This window comes from Eulemur rufifrons, chromosome 3 (assembly GCF_041146395.1).
Source record: "Eulemur rufifrons isolate Redbay chromosome 3, OSU_ERuf_1, whole genome shotgun sequence".
In the NCBI taxonomy this organism is placed as follows: Eukaryota; Metazoa; Chordata; class Mammalia; order Primates; family Lemuridae; genus Eulemur; species Eulemur rufifrons.
The window spans coordinates 35,244,533-35,260,252 of NC_090985.1; the positions used below are offsets into that span (position 1 = coordinate 35,244,533).

Consider the following 15,720-nt stretch of genomic DNA (forward strand, 5'->3'; position numbering starts at 1 on the left):
TCTGCATGGGTGGTAATGAGGTTTTAGGTGGAAGCACAAGTTAGTGACTTAAAACAACACACATTTGTTATCTTACAGTTCTGGGGGTGTCATTGCTGTGCTTTGGATGTGCAGACGAAACAGCAACATTTGTCCAATAAAAGGTCTTTCTTAGAATGGGGCTTTGAGCTCACTATTCAGTCCACTCGGAATTTCTTCCTGCTTTTTCTGTCTGGCATCTCATTCATCCTCAACACTGGTGCTGCGACTATCTCCCCCTTGAATCCACTCTTTTTCCCATCCTCTGCATTATTTTGTCTATTTTGTAGCTACTTCTGATTTTGCAGGTGCCAGCATTATTGATTCACCTGTCTGTCTTACACTGGGGGAAGGTACCCAACTTGGACTGGCACCCAGGAGGCATCTGTGAAAGTGTTATAGAAATGAATGAATCTGGCAAAATAGAAGATACATCAAATATACATTTCATATTTTTACGATATAATGGCACTCATTAGGTGTTGTTATCTGTGGACTGACAAGTGAGGAATTTACTTCCTTTTCTTACTGGAAATGCAGATATGCAGGGATTCTAGCCTGGGATTTCTGAGCCAGATAGATGGGGGGCTTTGTGGGGTAAAACCTCATGTGCTTTCATGGATTCTTTGGGAGGTGTGAAGGAGATGATTTGGGCTCCTCATTTCTCGATTTTGCAGTCTTCGAAGGACTGATCTGGGCTTCAGCTTGATGAGATTTGAATGTTTCTTAGATATACTTTATTTCCTTTGATTCTGAGATGCCTTTGATTGCAAGATGCATTATTGATATCATAACAGTATGGGGAGAGAAAATAGAAGCTCTGCCACATTGAATTTCATTGATAGGAAGACACATTCTGGTTCAGAAATGCTAAGATTTGAAAATATGGCTGTCATAGAATGGAGGAAATAAGGTAATTACAAAGAGTGTTGTCAGCTTGGGCTGATGCTCATCAGACCCACTCCTGAGAGCTAGGAATGAGCTTGAGGGAAGCTGGTCTAGTTTGCTTGTTAGCTTGTTAAAAGTCTTTTTTTGAGTTCTAACACTGGAGGGGAAATACATACAGCAGAGACCTCTCTCTTGAGTCTGCCCTTGCTCTGAAAGGCTGGTGGGATTTAAAGGAAACAGGAGTCTGTGTAATCAGACAAAGCTAGGTTCTGCCTATTAGCTGTAAAAACTCTGACAAGATACTTATCCTGTATTAGCATCAGTTCCCTTCTATGTAAAATGAAACAATAATAATACCTGTCTCCCGAGGTTGTTATGAGGATTGAAGAAGTTATTGCTTGTGTAGTTAGTGTCTGATACACATAGTAACCATGCAGTATATGCTAGCTTTATTTTTTAAAATTGTTGTTAAATCTGTTAGAGTAATTGTCTCCTGTAAAATGGGGATAACGATAATAGCTGTACTTCTCAGTCCTCTGGGCTGGGTGAACTTTCAGTGCAATTCAAAGGGGCAGCGTGGCTGATACTTACATAGGGCCTGCGTGGTGCCTGGTGAGCCCTCAGCAATGGGGGCTTCCTGCAGGGGAGTAAACCCCTTCCCATGCAAACCCCTTTCCATCCTGGTTCCCTTTTCCTTGGACAGAGTGGAGGCTGGGACACTGAGGTGCTGCTCTTGGAAGGCGACTTCCAGGCCTTGGTTGTATCTCCTCCGGCTGTCATGGGGGCAATGGTCATTGGACACCAACAGGATGACCAGTCACACAAAACAGGTACATGATGCTGGCCTTGCTGAGAAGCTGCGAGTCAGGACCCTGGGCTGCATGTGTCATTTCTAGTTTTGGGTTGTCATGATAGTGGCAGTTGTTCATCATACGCTTGCTTTATGCTGGCACTTCTCACACTTGTACAACTTCCTATTTTCCTTCCAATGGCACTGCATTAAAAATACCACATCCTTGTTTTAGGGTGGGTTCTCAGAAGCCAACCCTGCAAAAATATTTGAGCACAAGTAGTTTGTTTGGGAGATGATCCAAGGAAACACAGGTGGAGGAGTGAGGAAGTGAGACAGAGAAGAGAAGGCAGCTAGTAAAAGGCATGTTATTAGGTAGGTAACTGGCGCCTCATTCCTCTGGGACCTCTCAGTGTTGTCACTACCTAGGGGGAAGGAGATGGGATATTGCTCTGATTTCCACCCATCCTTGTCTGAGGGCTGCACCTGGGAGCATTAGTTTCCTGGCACTCCCAGCCTGCCCCTTGGTGGCTGAGAGCAAGCTCTTGGGCAGGGTGGCAAGTGTTGCTTGCAGTAGGATGCACGTGGCCTCCTTTAATGACCTGTGAGATTCAAGGCAATATGTGTGGGCACCATCATAGTCTGCTGAGGTCCCTGTTTTCTAGAAAAAGACACAATCTCACAGAAGTGAATTTTCCTTGCTCATGATCATCCAGCAATTAGGAGAGCCAGCAATGGAATGTGAGTCTTTCTGCCTCAAAGGCTCTCCTCTTTGCACTGCTTGGGAAATTCCTCCAGCCCTGGGCTGTCTGCTGCTCTCCTCTCCTACACAGTGAGCACGGGAGAGCAGCCGCACAGAGGGCTGTGCATTCAGCGTGCTTGCTGAGAGTAAACACGTGATTGTCTCGATGGACCTCGATCATACTATTAAAACAGTGGGTAGCACAATAAACCCTAGGCACCCTCGTTTTTCACATTGCACACTTGTCGTTCTTCTCTGGGGACCCCGAAGGAAAATGTGTAATTTTATGGTGGCACAGACTGACTTGAGCCTGCTTCTGCTCCTGGGAGGAATGCGTCACGTGGCCAGTGAGTGAGCCTAGCCTGCCCCCTGGCATACAGCTCTAAAGGTTACTTGGTGGTTCTCTTCTCCAGTTCCTGAGGCTGCTTCCTTAGCATTCACCTATTTTCAGATTCACAAAATTCTCAGGATATAACTTTAAAAAATGTTGATGATTTACTAATCACTTGTAGGATGTAGGTTCCTGTGGTACCAGTACTTTTCCTATGAGGTTATTTGATTCAAGTCTGATTCCCTAAGCAGAGACCATGTCTATTTTCTAACCATTGTATGTGTTCTTGATCTTTAGTTTACTAATTTTTTTTCAATAAATTAATGGATGAATGGATGCCTTTCCCCGGCTGATGGTTCTCATTATGGGAAGCTCTAGCCAATGGAAAATAGCATGCAGTAGGCACTTATTAGATGTTTGTGAGGCAGATCCTATGACATTGTGTTCACACCCAGATTATATCACTCACAACAGTGCATCCTGTCTGTGTTTCTATACCTGTCTCCCGCCCTACTAGACGGTGAGCTCTCTCAGCAGTGACCTTGGCTTACTCAACTCAGTCTCCTCACTGTCTGGCCCAGTGCCTGCAGTACACTCAGGGAGGAGGATGCAAGACGTGCATTCACAGTCATCATGAATTTAGTCCAGCAATACAGTGGTTCTGGTGTTTTGAATCATGGGTCCTTTGCAATGATTTCTTTGGAGAGGAGAGACCCAAACCATCTTTGATTGTTGCCATTTTAACTAGTGACTGAGGTAGACGGTAGGGCCAGGGCTAAGGTCCAGCAGCTCTGGCATTGTTAGAGAGAACACCTGAACCCTATGGCCTTTCTTCTTGAGGTGGGCTTCTGCAGGGTTTGATCTGCACCTCTCTCTACCTCTCTATACCACAGTGTATTGGATAGTCCTGGGCAGATAGAGTCAGCAGTAGGGGCCCATCTCAATCACATCCATGGTGGCCAGGGAGAGGAGGATTAGGAGAAACTGTAGGAGTCCAAAGATACCTGGCCAGAGGTCACAGATGCCTAACTCAGGGTGGTAGGGAGGCAGGACTTGTCGCTTGCTAGTGAATATGGAAACTGAGAGTCCTAGTACTTAGTACAAAATCCCCGTGACCAACTCAGACGGTCTCAACATTTACCATTCAAGAATCACCACAGGAAGAGAGGTTTGACTTACTTATCTGAAACAACCAGGAAATAATACAGAATGGGGTGTATTCAGTCATGATCCATACTGCCTTGCTTAGCATAGCAGGTGAAGGCCTGAGCTTTGAAATCAAGCCATTCCAAGTTTGAATCTTGAATCTGCCACCACCAGCTGTGTAACTTGGGAAATGTTACTTCTACAAGCCTCAGACAATCACAGTTCCTTGCAGGATTTCTTGTAGGATTGAATGAGATAATGAATGTGCATAGGACGGAATCGGGTATATAGAAGGGTTCTCCAGAGAAATAGAACCAATAGAGTATGTATAAGAAGAGATTTATTATAGGAATTGGGTCATTGCTATAGTAAGTGGAATTGATTATGTAGGCTGAGAGGTCCCATGATCTGCAATCTGGACACCAGGAAAGCCAGTGATGTAATTCAGTCTGAATCTGAAGGCCTGAGAATCAGGGGAACTGATGGTATAAGTTCCAGTCCAAGTTTGAACGTGTAAGAAACAGGAGCACTGATGGCCAAGGGAAGGAGTAGATGCATGTCTCAGCTCAAGCAAAGAGCAAATTCACCCTTCCTTAACCTTTCTGTGCTATTCATGTCCTCAGTGGGATTGGATGGTGCTCACCCACGTGGGTGAGGGTGGTCAACGTTAGTCAATCTACTGATTCAAATGTTAATCTCTTCCAGAAACACCCTCATAGACATACTCAGAAATAATATTTTACCAGCTATCTGGGCATCCCTTAGCCTAGTTAAGTTGACACATAAAATCAGCCATCACAGTGCTCAATAAGGGGTTGTTATTGGTATTATCAGTGCTCTGAGAGTTCAGAAATGGATAGATTGTTGGACTAGGAAAGTTGGGGAAAGATTCCTGCAAAAGGTGGAATTTCAACTGGGACTAGACAAGTTAGGCTTCTAATAGATTAAGAGGAATAGTGGCATAAAAATATTTTTGGTCTATTTTCTTTAGGCCCTTGATTTTCTAAGCACAGCTTCCACAGAACCGGAAAGAATCACATCAGTAAATAGGAAAAGTGTTTGCTATGATGGTATGGGAAAAAAAATTGTCTAAGCTCTAGCCAGCTGCAGATGACTCAAGAATTTATAACATCCTCTATAAAAGGATACAGATCCCAACATCCATGAAGTCACTTCTGTTGAATAAAAAACACTCATTTCAGGATTGACAGTAAAGATGGGTTTATGTACCAAATGATTTATGTCCCTTATTCTTTCGTGGCATCAGGCATTGCTGTCCTGACTGACATACTGTAAGTCATAGAATAGAATTTCAGTGGAAAAGCAGAAACGTGGGTGGCAACAAATGTGATGCTTGATAGTAATGAATTCTAGTTCACTTTAGCAGGTGGTTGCTTTACATCATCTGTCACTGGTGGCAGCGGGAAATGAGAGGTTGTAGAGAAGACCATGGGGGTTGATATACGTTGTTCACTCACTCCTTTGACAGATATTTATTGAGCACCTATTTACAGATGCTGCCGCTTCTCTGCTCGTGTCTTTGAGCACTCCCTGGAAGGCCCAACAGCACACAGAGGGCTTCCTGCCTCTCTGTCTGAGATCCCCTGGTGTGCTTGGCCAGTGAGGCGTGGAAGTTGGTGGATAAATGCCTCAGCTTCCTTTCCCCTTGGTGGGACAGTTCTGAGGTGTGTCTTCCACAGTCTCTCAGAAGTTTGCTGGTGGCATTGAGCCAAAGGTGCCCAGGCAGTAACCTGTGTAACCATGGACAAGTTCCTTGACCTCTGAGTTTCAGCATTTTGTAGGATGGGTGTGGAGACTACATGAGGCAGTAATATCACTACCACCATGAATTCATCAATTACTGGGAGCCAAGCATTTTTTTGCTCAGTGCTTTAACCACATTCTCTTATTAATTCTCACAGTGACTGTATGAAGTAGTTACTTTATCCCAATTTTAAAGATGAGAAAACTGAAGTATGAAAGAAGAAATGACTCACCAAAGAGTCATAAGCTAGGTTCTAAACCAAATGCACTTGTTTTAGGGGCCAACTTTTAATAAACCGTACTATTAGAGTGCAGGATCTAGCAAGGAAGCTGTCATCATCATCATCATCTTCATCATCAGCCAGTACCTAGCATATAGCCAGTGATCTGTATTTATTGCACCAACAAAATAATGAATGAATGAATATCAGTTCCTCAACATCATGAACTTTCTTTTGCCCTTTGCTCTGTCTTTTTTTTTTTTATTTTTTTTAATTTATTTTTATTTTTTTTATTTTTCACAGGGGCCATGCTAACCTTCTCTGTATCGTTCCAATTTTAGTATATGTGCTGCCGAAGCGAGCACCCTTTGCTCTGTCTTTAGGTGGCAAGACACATGGTTCTAAGAAAGTCATGTCAATTGAAATGTATTATTTATTTGTTTTACTCTCACAAAAGCAAGTCCCAGAAAGGAAATGGCCTTAAGATAGGAACAGTATTTATGTTCAGGTATTGGGATAATGAATGATTTTGGTTTTATGCCTTAATTTTTTTTTTCTGATGGGCCTGGATTACTTTCACAACTGGAAAGAAATCTCTTGAGAAAAAAATCAGTCTGAAAGCATAAATGGGTCTCCAAGCGCCATGGGTGAGATACCGACATCAACACAGACACTGACCTAATTGGAGTGGGTTCAGAGTTGAGGCTGCAGTTTGTGAATTGGCTTTGCTGTCACACCTTGCACAGCTCTTTCACACTGCATGTTTCTGGAGGTTCATGATGGTCTAGTGACGTAGGCTAGGCTAGGATTAGTAGCCTCGTTTCACAAGCAAGGGATCTGAGAGCTGAGTGAGGCTCTGCTTAGGGGCAGAGCTGGGATTTGAACTTGGGTCTTTTAAGTTTAGGCCCAGTGACCTTTCCACTCTACCCCAGCAGCCCTTCCTGAAGACCCACTAAAGGAATAGGCAGAGGTGGGAGGGGGTTGGTGGACCATGTAGTCATACGATAGCGTCTGCAAGACGTTTTTATACGGAGGAAGCCTGGCTTGGAGTTTTTGAGTCAGACCACCTGGGTCGGGATCCCAGGTTTGCCACACAATGTCTTGGAGACATTATTTCATATCTTATGAGCCTTGGTTTTCTCTTCTGTAAAGCTGGCCTAGTATCTTCCTTGCAGGATTGTTGTGAAGGTTAAATTGGCACCAAGTAGGTGGTGGGTATTCTGCAAGAGCAGCTCTGTTGATTGTCATCATACTTGTGCTGCCTGTGTGCATGGCTTTCTTTTTTTCTGACCTGTATTGATGCTCTTGGTGTTTGTAAGTTATTATTCCCATGCATATTGGTCAGTTTTTGCTGAGTAACAAAAACCTCAGAATTACAGTGGCTTGTTTGACAATAGATACTCATGTTCATGGATCTGTGGGTCAATTGTGGTTTGTCTAATCTAGGCTGGGCCTGGCTGGCTCACGCTGGACTTAAGGTTGGGTTCAGATTTATTTGTTCCACGGGTCTTCAATCTGGGGTCCAGACTGAAAGGCAGCAACTGATGGGCTAGGGAGACATGCTCCTCTCATGGCACATTGTAGGAGTGCAAGATGGATGGGCCTGGGGCCAGCACACTGTCACTTCCAGCCACATTCCACTGGCTGAAGCAAGTTAGTGGTCCAGTCTAGAAGCCAGTGAGGCAGGGAAATAAACAACACCTAGTACAATGGGAAGTGCTCCGAAGTCACATGACAAATGGAGGTAAATAGTTGACATGCTTGTTGAGAGCGAAGAATTGGGGAGAGTAATCCAGTCTACCACGTTGTCTCAGCTGGCCCACTTGGGTGAAGCAAAGAAAGCAAAGGCAAAGCAAGTTGAGGAGTGGGCTGGGCGAGGCATTGACTATCTATGCAAGTAACAGGGCTTATTTTTCATAGACGTGTGCTTAGTAAAGTTGGGATCCAGAGGTCAATGTTACAGGAATATCATGATCTGCGATTCTGAGGAAGAGCATATGTTCATCCTTAGATTTAAAAGTTAGGAAATGTGAGTCCTCTAACATTGTTCTTCATTTTCAAGATCATTTTGGCTATCCTGAGTCCATTGCGTTTCCATATTAATTTTAAGACACGCTTGGCAATTCCCCATCTAATTGAAATGTGCGATTCAAAGCTCAGGAAGATTCAGTCAATCATTCTTGGCTTTTATGCCTGAAGGAAGTGGTTCAATCATTTATCCAACAAATATTTATTAATATTGTTGTGCTGGGCATTGTGTGGTTGATGCTGCAGGATACACCAATGAACATATCCACACACAGTCTTTGTACTCACAGTTTATAATTGAATCAAATCAACAGATACTAATCTTCACATTAATGAATACATACTTAAAAATGGAGATAAATTCCATGATGTAATCTGGAGGACCAGGAAGAGTTTCTCTGAGGAGGTAACATTTAAGGAAGTACAGGAGTTAACTAGGCAAAGAGTGTGAGAGAGGGAGCTTTCCAGGTAGAGAGGGACCAGCATGGGCAAAGGGCCTGGGGCAGAACAACAGCATGTTCCAGGATCTACAAAAATGTCCTCTGGCTGCAGCAGTGTGCCCAGTAGACAAGATAAGATCAGAGAGGTGGGCAAGAGTCAGACCATGTTCAATGATTTAGATTTTTATCCTAAAGCACTGAGAAGCCGTTGCAGGATATTAAGCTGGGGGTGGAGAGTTAGGAGATAACAGGATCAGATTTGTGTTTTCAAAATTTTATCTTGCATATCAACCAGTTGTAAGGTATGGGTCTTATTTGGATCTGGGTTGTTTAAAACATTTGTTAAAAATACCATTTTTGGCCGGGCGCGGTGGCTCACGCCTGTAATCCTAGCACTCTGGGAGGCCGAGGCGGGTGGATTGCTCAAGGTCAGGAGTTCGAGACCAGCCTGAGCGAGACCCCGTCTCTACTAAAAAAAATAGAAAGACATTATATGGACAACTAAAAATCTATATAGAAAAAATTAGCCGGGCATAGTGGCGCATGCCTGTAGTCCCAGCTACTCGGGAGGCTGAGGCAGTAGGATTGCTTAAGCCGAGGAGTCTGAGGTTGCTGTGAGCTAAGCTGACGCCACGGCACTCACTCTAGCCTGGGCAACAAAGTGAGACTCTGTCTCAACAAAAAAAAAAAAAAAAAAAAAAATACCATTTTTGACATTTATGAGACTATCAGGAATTTGAACATTGTATGGATATGTGATGATATGAAGGAATTATTACCATCTTTTTTAGGTGTGGTAATGATATTGCAGTTATATTTTTGTAAACGACTTTGTCTTAGAAATATATGCTGTAATAGACTGAAATGCTAAGATGTCTGGAAATTTCTTCAAAATAATAATACAGGGAGGGGAAGAATAAGAGTATGAATGGGGCAGGATTATTTGTTAATGACGGTTGGGGTAGGATGATTATGGGTTGATGGTGATGGGGCTGAGTGATGGGTACATGGGTATATGGTACTCTTCTCTTTGTGTCTGTACAAAATTTTCTATAATAAAAGGTTAAAAAAAAGGAAAATGTGATTCTGGTTTCAGTGTGGGAGACCAGATTTCAGAGGGAGAAGCGATGATGAGGGAGATCAGTTAGGAGGCACTTGCAGTGGCCCAGGGAAGGATGATGGAGGTTTGGGCCAGGGCTGATCAGTGGAGGTGGGGAGAGACAGCTAGGAAGTAAGGTAGACGTGAATTGGGGATGGATTGAATATGGGAGTGAAGGAGATAGTGGGGTCGGGTGTCTTTCGGTTTCTGGCCCTGGATGGAGATGCCACTCTGAGCTAGAGATCACTGGGAAAGGACCAGGCATGTCCCTTGACTTACCTTATTTTTATACCTCCACCTCACCTCTATTTCCTTCCATTCCACAAATATTGAAGGTGTTCCCTTATGTAACACGTTTTATCCCAGACTTCCTGTGCTCTGTGCACTCAGCAATTAATTAAGTTTTGGCATGCATGAATTAATTAAAATCCTCTCCCAGGTTCAGAGGGGCCTGTCCTGAAATATGTATATTAATTTTTGTATTTACCTCCTTCCTGGGACCGGTTTCCTTTGCTGGGGGAACACCCCTGCTTTCCTGTGGGCACACAGCTGCAGGTGTCTGTCTGTCTGTCTGTCGCATCCATCAGCACACTTCAATTTCACGTTTAGGAGCCGAGGTCTAGAGAAGTTAATGACTTGTAAATTGCTCTCCAGCGAAGAGCTAGAAATAGAATGCAAGAAGGATTCCTGAGCGCATACTTGCACGGAGATACAATGATGGAGATATCAGCCCTAGGGTGGGGAGCTAAAGTAATGGTTTTCTTCATATTCCTGGACAGCCACTCTGTGATACAGTTACATTCCTAACAAGGGTGCCAGGCCTCCGAACGAAATCAGGTGTTGGTCTGAAACAATGTCTTCTGCCCAGTCCCACTGGATGATTCTTGTCACCTTTTTTCTCCGCCCTCCATCCAGGTAATTTTCTGATGTGACGGCTGAGACATGAGATCTTCAGCCTCCAGGCTCTCCAGTTTTTCGTCGAGAGATTCACTATGGAATCGGTGAGTGATCTCTAGCCCATCCTGTCCGGAAAACCCAGCCTGGGAAATTCCAAGGGATTCTTTTTGGGGGTTGAAATGCAAAATTTGATCAGATGCAAGCGCTAGAATCTGACAGAGACCATCCACCAGATCTCTGGCATTTTGCAGAGCTGTAGACTTTTTAAAGTGTTTTCTATCACATTATCTATTGCCTTTATTTAGAAGGAAAGTTGTCTGGTTGGTGGTGCCAGAAAGAAGTCAGGAATAGCAACAACAATGACACCACGAACAGTAATAGGTGCTATAGGAGTCGACCGTGTATTGGGTTCTTGAAAAACATTATTTCATTTAATTCACCCAACAATCCTACCAAGTAGGAATTACTGCATTTATTTTACAGATAAAGAACTTGCCCAGCTGGATTTGACATCAGTTTTTCCTGACTCCATGACCCTTGCCTTTTTGCTCTATGCCATGTTGCCTCTTGCTAGAGGTGTGATTTACCCCATTTTGCAGCTGGGAATATTGAGACTGGGTATAGGGGCATATGATGGAGAGTCTAGGGATTCTGACTTCAGGGGATGGGAGGTTTGTGTTAGAGGATGATAAAAATTTAGATTGGACAGCAACAGCCGTGAACAGCTGGATAGAGAAAGCTATGTTTCCAAGGAGTTAGCTTGGTGAGGTGGAAAGAATGTGGGTACTGGCCAGAGTGGTTGATTGAATCCTGGCCCTGGCTCCGACTTGCTGTGTGATCTCGGATAAGTCTCTGATATTCTCTGTTTCTTCTCTTTTCTTATATATGAAAGAAGGGTAATAAATATTTATGTTTCAGAATTTTTGTGCAAGTTAAAAAAAAGGTATACAGTGAAGTGTCTTGCATAAAGTAGGGACATAGAGCATTGTAATTATTTTATTAATAATATTTAAGATGTAGGGGGAGGAGGGGATGGGTATATACACACCTAATGGGTGCAGTGAGCACCGTTTGGGGGATGGACACACTTGAAGCTCTGACTCAGGTGGGGCAAAGGCAATATATGTAACCTAAACATTTGTACTCCCGTAATATGCTGAAATAAAAAAAATTTTTTTAATTAAAAAATAATACTTAAGATGAAAATAGTTTTTAAGGATGATTAGACAAGCAAAAGTGTCCTGTAAGGGTAGGGAGGTGAGAGGCTGGTGGCAATGAGTCTAACCTGAGAAGCTTTGATGTGACATAGACATGAGGTTTCAAGGAACTGTTACCTCCTTCCAAGGTAAATGAGGCTTTACATGTTTTTTTTTTATAGTTTATCTATTACAGGATTACCCAAAAACATGTTTTATTTTATTTCATTCATTTCTTTTTTAAGTCAAGAGTGTATCACAAAGTAGCATTAGTTTTGCAGGTGTCTTTTTACGTGATATTAATTATAAATGCAGGAACTCTGTGCATTATTAGAATTAGGTTTGGCTTTGAATGATATAATATCTAAAAGAACATTGGCTTAAAGAAGTATCTCTCTTACCTAAAAGTTCAACACAAATGGTACAGAGATGCTACAGCAATCTGTGGAATGCCCAGGCTTTTTCTCCCATTTCTCTGCCATGTGGGCCTCCATTCCCAAGGTCACCTCATGGCCCCATGCTAGCTGTGTCTGCTCCAGCCATCACATCTAGCAGCAGGAGGAAGGAACAAGAAAAAGAAAGGCAGGTCCCTATCCTTTAAGGATGCTTCCTGGAAGTTGTATCTACCACTTCTACTTATATTCTATTGGCCAAAATTTAGTCCTCTGGCTATACTTTGTTGCAAAGAAGTCTGGGAAATGTAATCTTTATTCTGTAATACTATGTGTTTACCAAATGGAGAGTTGTTATTATAGATGAAGAAGAGAACAGATATTGGAGGACAAATCATTCTTTGCCATGCTAATAGTTATTGAGAGATTCTGCTGAGAAGATAGGTTCTGCAGCCAGATTGCTGGAGTTAGAATTCTGGATCCATGGCTCCATAGTTATATAACCTTATAACTATATAACCATAGTTATATAACCTACTTAACCTCTCTGTGCCTCAGCTTCATCCTATTCTCTCCTATTTTATACCACCTCATAAGGGTTCTTTTGAGTATTAGTTAGGGTAAAGCACTTGGAATAGTGCCTGGCATATAGTGAGTGCTATATAAGTTTTAGCTATTATTGCTATACTACTTCTATTACTACTTCTACTATGACTACTACTACTTCTATTACTATGATTGCTACTTTTACTGTTGCCACTACCACTGCTTCTACTATTACTACTGCTGCTTCTACTATTACAACTACTTCTATTACTTCTGCTGATCCGACTGCTATTACTACTATACCCCCATAGTTTTTAAATTTTATACTCATAGTATGGTAAGTATTGTTTTCCCCAGTTTGGAGGTAAGAGTCAGAGAGGACAGGTCATACGTCAGATGCCATGGTTTGCCCTGGGTGGGCAGTGGATAGTGACTGGATGGGAGCATGAGGTGGCCTGCTGAGGTTCTACTGACACTCTGTTTCCTGATCTGGATGCTGGTTTCATGGGTGTAAAAATTCCTTGACTGATATGCTGTGTCACTGACAATTTTATGTACGTATCTTATACGTCAATGAAAACATGTGCATCCCCATAATATCCTGAAATCAAAAAAAATAAAAAATAAAAAATAAAAACATGTCATGCAGCTGGACGTGGTAGAGCATGCGTGAAACCTATACCTGCCTGATTCCAGAGCCCACACTCTTAACTGCAACGTAAGGCCAGCACCTTTATTTATATTTATTAATTAATTCATTCATCTAACTTATATTGATCAATTGCTTATTACTTATGTGCCAGGAACTAGGCTTAGGTTGCCTGGGATACAAAGGTAAATGCAGTAGACACGGCCCTGCCCTCATGCAGCTTCCTGTCTAGAAGAAAAGGAATGGGGCAAATCTCATTCAGATTCACAGCTACCAGGTTAGGTTCGGTGTGGGATGACGTCCCGGGGCCACAGGAGGCGCATGTAAGCTAACCTAGCCACACATGCTTGAATCTGCTAAAATAACATAGATGTCCATCTCAACCAACTCCTTTGATGGAGGAAAAGATCGCCTATCAGTGGGCCAGCTGACCAAAGGAGGGCTACATCAAGAAACATAAAGCAGTTCCCTCTGTCCCCTGCTACCCAGCACTAAGAAGGGGTCAGCTTTTCTTTTCTTGTTTTCCACTGTTACAGTTGTGAACTCACCTGGTATTCCATAGAGTGGGCAAGTGCTAGAGCTTGTGAGTTCAGCAGAAGAGAAGGGAACCACAGAAGTAGAGACTTTCTACACGTATCAAGACCATGAATACAGGGACCTCTTATTTAAAACAAATATGGGAATGAATAAAATTACAACCCACAGCAATGCAGTTATCATCCCCAGGAAAGCTCAATGCCAGGGGAATAAAGAATGAGATGTTTCCCTTCCCCCCCCTACCCCCAAACTACTATCAGAAAGGCAGGGGCACAGCAAATGGAAGCTGAATTGAATTCTGAGCCTGCAGTGGAAATCAGTTAGCCTATTTTCAGGAGTTTTCTCCATACGTAGACATGAAGTGACCTAAACTTCAGACCCTCCCAAGCTAAGCCTATGAAAAACCTCTGTGACTCTCTATCCCTTTTTTTGCCTTTCCAAATGTCAAGCAGATGCCCTGTCATTATCATGCCGCCGGCTGTCAGCCCAAATTGAATTTCCCTGAGCCCAGCTGATGTCCCTTTTTGGCCGCAGGGCAGGGGTCAGGAATGCTTGCTGCACATGGACAGGAAACGTGTCCCTGGAGCTGAACACAGAAGGCTGACCTCTCAACTCTGCATTTCTAACATAGTTGAAAGGGTTAGGAAGCCTCATGGTTTCTGGATGTAAAAGAAAAAGAAACGTGTTTTAGAAAAACACTATTCAAGTTCTCCTGTGAAAGCCCTTTCAGTGTAAATGAGGCTGTTTGAAATTCAGCTGGTTATTTCACAGCACTGTCCATTTCTCAGTTAGATACATAAAGGAAGGAAGGTTCTGCCTACACTGAGAGTTGGGAAATTATGATCCTGGTCTTGTCTCCCTCCTTCCCTTCATTTTTCCCTTCTCTCCTTTAACATTTATTAAGCAGCTCCCCTGTGCCAGGCCCTGTGCTAACTCCTGGGGAAATAAATGAGTGACTCATTGCAAAGCCTTCTTGAGCTTATCATTTACTGATTTTTAAAAAATATATTCATTTTTTTTTTTAAGGCTGGTCAAGTGGAGCAGTGGGAATGGAGAAGAAACAAAGGAATCTGTAACTGGTTATGATCAATTAGTTGTAAACACCACTGCACTCGGACCAACCGAAAAATGTATTAATTCTACAAATGTTTATCGAGTACCTAATTTGCTCAAGTCCTTTAGCAGAGATAAAAGACATGGGAGTTTCTCCTCTTCCTGAGTTTATACTTCATTTTTTTCACTTGCTCCTCAACAAACACTTTCTGAGCACCTACCACGTGCCAGGGCCTGTGCCAGCTGCTGGAGGACCAAGGTGAACAAAACAGCTTCTGCTTTGGTGGAGCTAAAAGACTAGACAATGTTCTGTTAGTTTCCTAGGGCTGCTGTAACGAAGTACCACAAACTTGGTAGCTTCAAACAACAGAAATTTATTGTCTCACCGTTCTGGAGGCTAGAAGTTTGAAATCAAGGTATAGACAGAGTCATGCTCTCCCTAAAACTTGTGGGGGAGAATCCTTCCTTGCTTCCTCCTAGCATCTGGTGTTTGCCAGCAATCTGTGATGTTCCTTGGCTTGCAGCCTCACCAGCCAGTCTCTGCCTCGGTTGTCTCATGGTATTCTCCCTCCTCCTCCCTTATAAGGACACCAGTCATACTGGATCAGGGGACTGCCTTGCTCTCATATGACCTCCTCTTAATTTTGCATCTTAATTACATGTGCAAAGACCCTATTTTCTAATAAGGTTACATTCATGGATACTAGGGGCTAGGACTTCCACTTTTGTGTGGAGGACACAGTTTGACCCATTAGAAACCTATATGATGATATAAAGCACCCACAGTGCCTGGGGTGTGGTGGGCCCTGAGTATGTGTTATTGCCTTCCCCTTCCTTCCGTTTTATTTCCGAATAGAAAGGGTAAGCACCTAGAGGGCAGGAACTCTGTGTTACTCTGAGTGAGTGCTTCCAGATTTCTTGCCAGGGAAGTGATACAGATGTTTTCCTTGTGCTTTGGCAGGGACATTCTTATGTGGTCCCCA

General features: G+C 43.0%; 1 pseudogene; it reads right to left on the minus strand.

Moving 5' to 3' along the window:
• Nucleotides 1-6,171: 6,171 nt before the first annotated feature.
• On the minus strand, nt 6,172-6,265 carry LOC138382090 (U6 spliceosomal RNA; annotated as a pseudogene).
• Nucleotides 6,266-15,720: the final 9,455 nt, after the last annotated feature.